This window comes from Dermacentor andersoni, chromosome 3 (genome assembly GCF_023375885.2).
Source record: "Dermacentor andersoni chromosome 3, qqDerAnde1_hic_scaffold, whole genome shotgun sequence".
Classification (NCBI taxonomy): Eukaryota; Metazoa; Arthropoda; class Arachnida; order Ixodida; family Ixodidae; genus Dermacentor; species Dermacentor andersoni.
This window is the reverse complement of record NC_092816.1, coordinates 154729256-154740735: the sequence shown is the minus strand read 5'-3', so window position 1 is coordinate 154740735 and position 11480 is coordinate 154729256. Positions and strand designations below refer to the sequence as shown.

Genomic DNA, 11480 nt, shown 5'->3' with positions numbered 1-11480 from the left:
CCACTTGTATGATTTATTCGACTACCGCGTTGGACTTTTTCGTTCATTAATTTTTTTATTACATTGTATATATTTATTGATATTTACGGCCTGGCCGCTGCATTTGCTACTTACTGCACCACTCCCTTCGCCGTACCCTCCCCCCCCCCCCGCTTCCCTTTGTGATTGCTCAGCTAACAGGCAAAACGGAAACCATTTCTTTCTTTTTTATAAGGTTCATTTGCTTTGCTTTGTTGTATTGTCACTGGACTGCAAACTGACAAAGTGTATTTTTCATTTTTTTTTATTGCTTCAGTGTGGTTACAAGTTTTGACGGATATGAAATACAAAAGGAGGTCCCATAGTCAAAGGCTGTATTGGGGCCTCCAGTCAAGGTTAGGTGGTCAGTACAATTACTATACGGCAGCCAATTAAAGCAATATAATGACACTAACATACAGGTCAAAAAGCATTTACAAGGAGACCACTTTTCAGAACGACCTCCGGCCGACTCTAAGTCATGCTAATCGTTTTTCAACAACGCTAAATCGGAAGTGCTGTTTCATGTATTTTTTTTAACACGCAATGACGTTATAATCGTACTGCAGAAATTATTGTGATGCCGTTTTCTTCCTAAAGTCACTGGGCCTGGGAAGACATGCGACTGCTGTGTAAAAAGCTTTTGAAATCGGTTGCAAGAAAAATCGCCCAAATGTTCCCATGTTTCTGAGACAGACTAGCACAAAAGTGGTCGTTTGCCCCTATGCACATGCACCTACTAAAAAAGAAAAGAAGAATCCAGTAATTTTAGACATCTATCACCCCTCACCCCAAGGTTGCCGCCCCTAACGACATGTCTCAGGATGAAGCGCACTTTTATTTCAAGTTGGCTATTTCAAATAGTACTTAGTCTTAGTAAGAACGCCAGGCATACCTACCAAGTGCTGCACACAGTGTACAGAGTAGGCTATATAGACGATAACAAGACCATAAAAGCTACTTTTTCAACTTATTAGGTCGCCATATTTTACCACTGTATATTTTACCTCTTATATTAAAGATGAAACACAAATCTGCCAATAGTGAAAATGTAACTAATAAACCCTAACAATAGAACTGTAAAAAAGAAGTTGCATCGTTAACTCCGGGAGTTAAGAGGGGCTGTATTACCTTCAGCAACAGTTGATGTTCACCTCGATGTCAGTGAGGGAAACTTGAAGATGTTGTGGATGTCGCGAAGTCACCTTACAGTAGGCAAGCCAGTGACGCTGATTGCAATGGGGTTAACTGTTTATTAAGATAGAATAGGCAAGCGATAGAATGGAAAGTATTTACACGGACATCAAACTACGAGACAAAGTTAGAATTTGGTCTTCTTTCTCTTAGCCGAATCTCCACCGAATCCCTTCCAACGGCACTGCACGCACATAAAAGCATTCTCAACACCCTCCTCGCTCCATCGTTTGTCCAATCACACTGCGGTGCGCGCAGTGTGCACACAACGGGGCTCTAGGGTGACACTATCCGGAGTTCCAATACGTCAAGGCCGTTGCCACACATCCTTTGCAGTGCAACGAGTCTCTTGTCTCCCAAACAAGAAAGACACACTCTCCGCAGAAAACACTTCCACGCCCCGTTGGGACATCTGGTCCGTTTGCGGAATGTCTCGGCATGGTGCGGTTCAGCGACGAGGGGTTGACTACAAAGCCATGGCACTGCTTCAGCGAACCGACGGGCGGAAGCCCCGACTCACAGTCTACTCGCTTACGCGCTCTTCGTCAACCGCGGCTCCCCCATCCCCGATGGCTATAACTCTCCACCGCCGTCTTGGTGTCGAACCATGCGCCTCTTCTGGCTACCCCGTTGACCCTTACATGCAGCCGCCCGCACAAACAGCGCTGAACTCCACTGCAACTTTTGGTGATATCTACAACACCTGCTTCAGTCGTGCCATGTTGCACCGGTGAAAAACGATTACAGCCAAAAGAAGGAATCAGTCATATGAAAATACATATAATTGTTGAGGCACTCGTCTTCAACTTCCCTATGTTCCTTTAGGCAACCTGCACATCTTAGCTGTGTAGCTCAGTCGTAAACCATGAAATTCGTTACCTGCTTTAATTCTGAGCTTAGGAAAAAAGGAACGTTCCTGTTACACAGACTAAGATGAGGCAGCTCTGAACTGGGAAGCTGTGATTGTGGCGAAAACTTGTTTTGCACTAGCTTATTGACTGTTGCTCCAGACAGCACAAGTTTGCAGTATTCGCGAGGCCAAACACTGTTCAAAAATTGAGCGAAATAACATCTATAAAACATGATACCAAGCCAAGACATCAGTAATTCAGTGCATACGTAGTATGCTGACCTTGGTTAAACATTTCACTTAAACTGCAACCTCAGTGTCATACCATGGAGAAGTCTACATATCAATATAAATCTCGTGATGAGGAAGTTACTTTTCACAGCCGCAATAGAAGATTATATTGCTTTTTGTTTTACGCTAATGCTTACCATGCATAACGAGCAGCACACTTGTGAGGCTTCGAAAGCAAAATTGTTCCTCGAGCAACCGGCCCAGCCGCACGGCAGTGCGACCGCCTCAGATATGATGCGTTGGAGCACCCTGCGAACTGCGTCTTTTGAATCACTGTTACCAGTTAGGGGGAAATGGCTAATCAGCAACAAAAGTGCAACAAATCAATAAGAAAGTTCAGCGAAGAACGGCTACGGCCTGCTTAAAGGGTCTGACATACATCTAAACCATGCCTTGCCATGCCAAACCGTGCCATGCCTAAGTTCAAATAGGGAGCTTGGAATAGAACAGCAAGGACTATTCAAATTGCATTAGAAAAACAATATTTTCGCTTCCCCAGTTTAGCAAAAACATTGAAGAAACCAATCAAAAACTTCTAATGGGCGCACGAAAGTAGGGAAATGCGAGGGTTCATTAATTATTTGCGCCACTTCTAGTCAGTCCAGACATGTGAAAATTTCGCCACACATTACTGATATTCTCCCTATTTTCACCAAATTTGAAGTTGGTATCTGGTACGTTTGTTTTATGAGTTTGTAACACATTGCGAACCACGGAAGTACGCCACTCTGGAACGCTTGAATAAGTAACTTTCTACAAATGCTATAATTACTCTCCACGGATTGAACATCTTATCTTTCGTCACTCACAACATGCTTACTACTTCAACTAAATGTAAAGAATGTGTTTCTCATAGCTCACTGAGCAGACAGCGAAAAAGGCAAGGATGAGAAAAAGGAAGTGTAAGACAGAGAGATTACCCAGTGTAAGTACCGGCTCTCTACCCTGTTCTGAGCAAAGAGGTAAAGGGAATAAAAGGCGATAGAAGAAGCAAAACAAAGTGAGAAAATTCACAATGTAACGCGATGCTACGCGCTACAACGTTCAAAGTCGGTCGCGCAATTCACAAGCCCTTAAGAACTTGAGCAGAGCACTTAAGGCCTTGAGTGCCCGAAGCAGCCTGGAAGAGCGTCCTGGAACTTTTTCCTCCGATAGCAGGAAAAAGGGGCGATCGTCCAGTTTTTCTGTCGCGGTCGGGAGAACTTTTCTTGCCGCATTGAAACGGGGACAGTCACCGAGAAGGTGCTTGATCGGCACCTCCCAGCCACCGCTGTCGCTATCAGGGCTGTCGGCCATATCAATACGTAAAGCATTGGCGTTCGTGAATGCCACGCTGAGCCGCAGGCGGCGCAGAAGTGTTGCTGCCGTTCGTGGTAACCCTGGCGGAAGACGGAGTTGCAGACGTGGATCCAATCTCTGGAGACGTACGTTGGTAAATTCAATCGTGTTCCACAGAGTATAAGCTCGCATGCGAGGGAGCGAAGCCTTGTGGCTTCATCTGTTCTCGACAGTAGTATTGATATAAAAATGGGCGCTGTGTTGGGTCGATCGGGCAGCAGCATCCGCACTGTCATTTCCAAAAATTGAACAGTGACCCGGTACCTACTCGTAGATGATGCTGTGGCAACTGTCGCTTGCGCGATGATTAAGCAGTCGGATGTATGCGACTAACCGCACGCTAGGTCCGTGGTTGAAAGGGAACAGCAGACACTGTAGAGCTACCTTCGAATCCCAAAAGGTGGATGATGACTGTGATGGGACGTGACCGATAAACTTAAGAGCGGCGTGGATAACTACGAATTCTGCAGCCACCCGGTCAGCCCATAAAGAAACCCTGACGGTTCCTACACCCTTATCAAGAACCGAGGCCGCGAGGGGTCTTGGTTTACTTGCTCAAACCAAGACTGAAACTTCATGGAACAGCCCGATTTTCTCCAAATGCCAACTCCCCTGGCTGGATCCTACAATGAAGCTGCAGATTCCACGGAACTTCTCCCGCCGTGATGAAAATTTATTGTTCCGCCTCTGATTAAGGGTGACTGTTACGAAAGCCTACGCATTCCTTATAGGCACCGGGTGCGGGATGAGTTTAGACTGGTGGCGCTTTCATGCGGCGGCGCCACGGATGGCGCCGCCGGGCCGGACTCAGCAGGCGCTGCTGCCAGCTACGTTGATTTAATATGTGCCGTCGTTTATCATTGTTACTTTTTTTCATTGCCAAAATAAAATACCCACTGAAATCAAGTCTGATCAAACATGCTGCGTATTCCGGTGCGCAAACAGTTACCGAAACATGAATAAAGCTGGTCAGGCCGTTCACTTCAATCGTTTTTCATCGCGGCCTCACCAGATGGAACGGAGGAATGATCGGATATGCGCGGTCAGTACGCAACAGTGCGTATATTGCTCATCAACTGAAACGCGATACTCCAAGCGCATGGTCGCCGGCGCTTTTTGCACCGACCGTCAGCACTGGGGACATCTAACTGGTGCATCGTGGTATACACTAAAATCGAGAACCTTTATGAAGCATTCTGATTGCATTTGGTCTCACGGCGATCACCTAGTGTTCAACTGTGGCGCAAAAAGAAAACTCAGTACCCTTCCACTCTGTAAACGATGACGAGCGAAGCTGAGTATGTGCCCCTTAATCGCGAACTGCACCTCGTATGGGAAGTGCTTAAAGCCTGCTTCACCTCCGCCGCGGATCGGCCCGGCATTCCACTATCTTCGGTATCGGCCCATGTACGGAGACGGCTTAACGCCTGCGTCACCTCTGCCGCGGGTCCGCACGGCATTGCACTACGTTCGGAATCGGCCCACGCATAAGAAGTGCTTAACGCCTGCGTCACCTCTGCCGCGGGTCGGCCCTGCTTTGCACTAACTACGGGATCGGCCCACGTACGGAGAGTGCTTAACGCCTGTTTGACCTTCGCCGCGCGTCGGCCCGGCATTGTGCTACCTTCGGGATCAGCCCACGCATGAGAAGTGCTTAACGCCTGCTTCACCTCCACTGCGGCTCGGCCCAGCATTTCACTATCTTCGGGATCAGCTCACATATGAGGATTGCTTAACGCCTCCTTCTCCTCCGTAGTGGATCGGCCCGGTATAGACGGCGATAGCGAAGAGTTCGCGAGGAGGAAAGCGGAGGAGGAGGGTATGGCGAAAGCGTAGTGCCGCGCAAGACGGGATCAGCGGCGACTACCGCTACGAGATGGCGCCAGAGCAGCGCGCCGTCGTCTGTTCACCAAGTGCGTGCGGGGAGCGCATCCACCGATACCATATATGGAAACAAAGCGCTGTGTGAGCGGAGGTCTGCCTGCGGCTGCTGCTGTGAATCGCGCCCGCCAATCACTTACGCGCATCCTCTCGCGATCTCCCGATAAGCGAGGTAGTCGCGCCACATTTCGCTCCGTTCGGAATGTCTGCACGAAACAGATTGTCCGCGCCAGCCAATATATTGCGAAATGAAAGCACGTATATATTTGGCATTTGGGAGTATCATCATCGTCGGTGAATTTCTTACTCCAGAAAGAAACGGTGCACCCTGGCCGTACCCGAAGACAGTGCAATGTCTCGCAGCGTCTTCGTAGCGTTCTGCTACGAGGAAATGACTGGGGGATGAAAGCCGACCCCGAAGGCGTGGTCCAGTTTAACAAATCGTCTCAACGCGTTAGCTGCCACCAGGCGATCGAGAATGTGACAAATTGACACGCTCCCGCTTATGACGCAAGGAAGAAAGTCATTAATTCTAGTCGCCAAATGGAAGCTAAAGCGAAGATAAGTGCTATGTGGTACGCCACGTATACGTGTCCGTCGTGTCAAACAAGTGTAATACAGTCGAACGCATATTTAATCGCTCAGCGCATGGCTCACACACGTATAAGGACAGAGTTATTCTTCCGCTTTACAGGTCATTCCGTTTTAGAGGCGTTCGTTGTAGAGAGTCGTGACTGACATGAGCGTTTGACTACTCGTCTACCAGTGGAGCCGAAAAATACATGCGCAAGTATACATGTTATCGCTCGTAACCGCTGCAGTTGCTCTGGGAGTGTCTTTAGTCCTCTTACAAGTACATCGTCATTGTATGATTAACCAGAAATTTGGAGCAGTATTCGTGAACCGCTTCGGTAGCAGCTAAAGCCTCTTAGTTCAATATCTCCCATGCAAAGCCCTTAAAGAGCACAAATGCGATATTGAAGGCCATGTTTGGCAAGAACGCGCTTTTTGAAAGCCGAAAAAACCACAGCGTCGACGGCGACTCTCATTTGCAAAGAAAATCACATTACGTGAACGTCATCGTGTAGGCGTGATGTCGTATTACTTGCGGTGACCCAGCTTGACGTCAGAAAAGGTTTATTGAAGAGCGGCAGATGCCCGTTGGCCCTTGAGGCGCATACGCAATGGCACACACCTAGCGGCACGGCACACATGCCCAGCGGTATGCATTTTATACATTTTTCACACACCGTCGGTGATTTGTTTTTTGCTCCTATCCTATTTACATGATTAAGTACGAGACAATGTTAACGTACACATGAAAATATTATCTGGAACCTAAATTCTGGTCCTCCACGTCTCAGCTTACCGCGGTGAGCTCTGCTGGCGGGGTGCATTTGCATCGCAATTTCCACTAATTTTCGGCTTTATATATATATTACCTGGTACCATGAATGTGGCCTGCCTCGTACAAGTGGCAACCCTCTCTCAAAAGAAGACACGAAAATGCGCTTTCCGGTACGTCAGGCCTTAAAACACGCAGTGCGAAATCACTGGAAGCACCGTGAGCGCCTTCGTCCTGTCGTCTGCTTCACATACGAGGGCTCTGACTGCTGCCGTTCGCGGTGCTGTTCGCCAGCACGTCGGTGACTAGTATCCGTCTATATGCTCCCGCAGGGAGCAGAATGGCGCCACGGCCGTGGTTGAGCATAGGTCCGCCAGTATGTCCCTACTATGCAGTGAAGCCACTCATACCGCGCGCAGGATGGCAAATGCCGCGCGGAGTTCCATGAGTTGTTGGTTCTTCTTTTTTTTTTTTTTGTCGCGAGCTACATGCGCCGATTCTTCGCAAGCGCTGAGCAAGATGGCACTTTTTATGTAGGCTACGCTCGAACCATTGGCGTAGCCGGTGGGGGGTAGGGTTCTAACCCCCTAAATTTTGTTTGCATGTACATAAACACATACAAATACACGCACGAACATACATATTGGGGTTAGGACCCCCCTCGAGCTACCTAAATAAAATCCTGACTACGCCCGTGCTCGAACAGCTGGAAAGTTCGCGTGCAGCCGCGATGTACCTTGCAACAATAAGCGGTGCAATTTTTTCCAGCATGCATATAAAATTTTATCACCGAGGCCGGAAGGCAAGGACTGTTTTGAAGGGTGTTTAAAAAAAGTGTCGTACACGTAAGGTGGACAATTATGTGAGCGCATCTAGGCTGCCGAAATCAGCCTATTAATGATCGTTGCCAAGAGAACCATCATGCCTGCAGTTATGTCAAGGACCGTTAACAGAGCGTCATTTATCGCTAACCGTCGTTCACAGCAGCTACATGTTTTCGATATATGCGGTGCCGACACGTAGATTTAAACGCATTTCAAATGTTCACATGCGCACATTTAATGCAAAGCTTATTTTTACGATTCATTCATACCGCAGACCTACCAGCTGCTTCGTAACAGCAAACATTCGAGTGAAAAAAGATTCAAGACGGACGAGCGTCTAGATCAAGTTTATTTCGTACAAGGGAATGGATGAGCAATTGCGGCTGGCAGGAGGGCAAGAGTTCTGGTTCTTGGAGTCTTTGGGGGCAGAATTCAAAGCAACTGTAAAGGCTACAAGCTATTAAGAGTAACAACATGGTATTCTTATTGCACGAATCACATGGAGATGGCAAACTTGCAAAGTAATTATTCACGACAGAAAGCTGAGCTAGTTGGTAAGGATTCATTATGCAAAAAGGTGAGGCGTGCACACGGGACGCAAGAGAAGAGAAGTGGACGGCGTTCGTGTTGTCCACTTCTCTTCTCTTGTGTCCTGACTGCACGCCTCACCTTTTTGCATAATAATAATTCACACATTGCAGACTGTAGTATGACAACACATCTTTCTTGATATTTTCATACTACTAGAGTCATTTTGACATAACACTGCGTTTATTAAACATACAGGCCGAATTTTACATTCTTCATTTCAACTAAGGCCGATTGAACAAGCAAGATATTCCGGGCGGTAAATGCTGAAGCTATCACAGCTGTCTCGTAAGCGGGAGCGCGCGAGGTTTTCGCTTACTACACTAGCACGTCAATCGCGTTACATGAAAAATCTGAACGCCGACAAAATTAAAAAAAAAAAAAAAGATGCAGATGAGGGAAAGCTCACCGTGCAGTGGGCAAATTGTATCCGCTAGTATTTACTCTGTTTTGAAAACATTATTCTAGAGCCGCATAGTCAGAGCAATCGTACAAGCAGCACAGCGAATCGGGCGAGTTGGTAAGTCAACATTCTTTGCCCATATGTGCAGCGTGATACAGACGTGCATTTCATTGATCGTCCCGCGTCTGTGTCGCGCTTCACATATACGCCAAAAGTCGTACAAGTAAACAACCTTTCATGCCACCCGTACGCCTCTCAGCGTTTACGGAGGTGTTACTCGAGATAGATGTTGCTTTAGTGTAAACAAGGCAAACTAACCTCTGTAGACAAGGCGAATGCATCTCGTATATCTTGTTCCCTTTAGGAGCCGGCCGGTCTTGGCTGATGCTGTTAAGAACGGCCAGCTGCAGTGCAAGTTTGCCACCCAGTTGTGACTGTGGAAGCAACATCTCGGGAGCATCGCCGCCAACCTCTAGCCACACCGTGACTAAATAGACTTTGTGATGGGGAACAAGACGCGCATCCCCCACTCTCCGTCGCTTCAGCTAGGATGCGTTCGATAAAGCAGGCTTTGTGCTGAAACCGCCGCCAACCTCTAGCCTCATCGCCGTTGTGACGGAATGAGTTCGGCGGGCCAACTATTGTTCCCAAACTCCCCAACGCGGACCTGATCTGCTACGGGTGCGCGAGTTGCCGCGGGAACGCCGTTTTGCGCTTCTTCCCACGCACTGACCAAGACGCAAGACAATGCGCTACACGGAACGGCTCCGAGTTCTACGGGGCCCCTCTGACGTCGGCTTCGGACCTTCGCACCTGTGTGTATGCGTGTGTGCATGTGTTTGTGTAGACCGTCCTGCGGGGAGGCGGCTAGTTTGCGATGACTAAACGAACGTTCGCATCACCTTGTATCGGGAGAGGACCGAGTGCTTAAAAACCGCTCTTGCGCCGGCTCAGGACACTCTCTCTCAAGCAGTCATGTTAGACTGATGTACTTTCAAAAACAGTCATGTTAGACTGATATAAATACTGTAAATAAACCCATATTCCTCGTTCTTGATGCGAAGCAGTCCTTCCCTTCATCAACGTCCTCAGCGTGGATAAGTTGGACGACGGCATGGGCCAGCTACCTTCTAATTCATGCCCGACTCCAATCTTGACAGCGGATCACGAGCGATGGGATTGAGCCCCCAATCATAACAATGCGCAGCAGCCATACCAGTTGCCGGCGCACCTCCGTCCGTCCGCGCGGCACCGCGTAAAAATCTTTGCCACCTTCCGCGTGGGTTGCGCAGTTTGGTGCGCTGCACCCCGTCATAGCGGCATAGAAATGTCAATATGATGCGTTTCGTATCACTTCACCAAGGTACTCAACTTAATATTGTCGAATACCGTACCTACAGCCCGGAGCCGATGAATGCAATGCACGCTCGACGGCCAGCTGTTTGCAATATCGATGACACTGACGGAAACGACGAGTCGGCATCGCGCCCATAAAGTTGGCTTCGCAACGCTGCATTCGAACATTTGACGACATTTTGTTCCACGTGATATCGCTTGGCGAATAACGGTGCGAGCGGCACCGGAAAAGTTATGCGACACTCTGCTCCCTGCGGGAGCATATACGGAACGCTATCGCTGACGCGACGCTGGCGCCTTACGACGGCCGCCCGGTGGCTATTGGAATGTCCGACACCACGATCTGTGCCTCGTGCAACTGTGAAGAGACGATCGAGCACGTGTTGTGTTTTTGTAATCTCGGTGACATCGGACGCGACGTTCTTCGGAGTGGGTTAAACCGATATGACAACAGATTACTTGCAGAGACTAAGATTCTCGTCGGATAATATGGCTCCACGCGTCGCAGGCTTGCAAAGCGACGCGGGCATCGCTACGATTCACAAAATCGACTGGCCTCAGTGGCTGATTATAGGCGAGAAGTGATGGACAACCGCACGTGTTGACAGTGAAAGTACCTTCTTCCCTCCCGGTCCTTTCTTTCTTTTCATCCCTTAAACCCCTTTACCCGTGTAGGAATGAGAACAAAGAGGGTTAACCGAGGGGCCCGATTTTTATTAATCATATCATGAGAAGCCAACAAAGACACCAAGGAATACTCAGGGTAAGCTATTTGTACTTACTAATTGAATTAAAGAAATGATAATGACAATGAAAGTGATGAAAAAACAACTTACCGCAGGTGGGGAACGATCCCACGTCTTCGCATTACGCGCGCGATGCTCTAAGCAATTTAGCTACCGCGGCGCGGTTTCCCCATCCACTTTCTTGGGTATTTATGTGCTACTACTATAACTAACTTTCAGACTATTAGCCAGCGCCACCACTCGCAAACACATTTATGATCAATAAAAACCATGCCCCTCGGTTAACCCCCTTTCTTCTCGTGCTTACATAACGAGGGTTTTGAATCCTGCAAGATTGATGCCTTCAGGTAGCATGTGCGGGTTTATTGACCAGTGGCCTTCACCCAGAAAGGTCACGTGCTCGTGACGCCTGCGGCAGAAAGGATTTTTGACATCCGCCGCCAAGGTTTGTGAGTGGTGGCGCTGGCTAACACTCCCAAGGTTCATTCTAGTAGTAACTCATAGGAGGAGGAGGAGGAAATAAAGAGAGAAGGCAGGGATGTAAATACTCAAGAAAGTGGATGGGGAAACCGCGCCGCGGTAGTTCAATTGGTTAGAACATCGCGCGCGTAATGCGAAGACGTGGGATCGCTCCCCACCTGCGGCA

General features: G+C 48.4%; 1 non-coding gene across 1 annotated transcript; it reads left to right on the top strand.

Annotated features, from left to right (window-relative positions):
* Positions 1-11407: 11407 nt before the first annotated feature.
* Positions 11408-11480, top strand: TRNAT-CGU (transfer RNA threonine (anticodon CGU)). Its single transcript has one exon. It is a non-coding gene; the product is annotated as a tRNA-Thr (tRNA).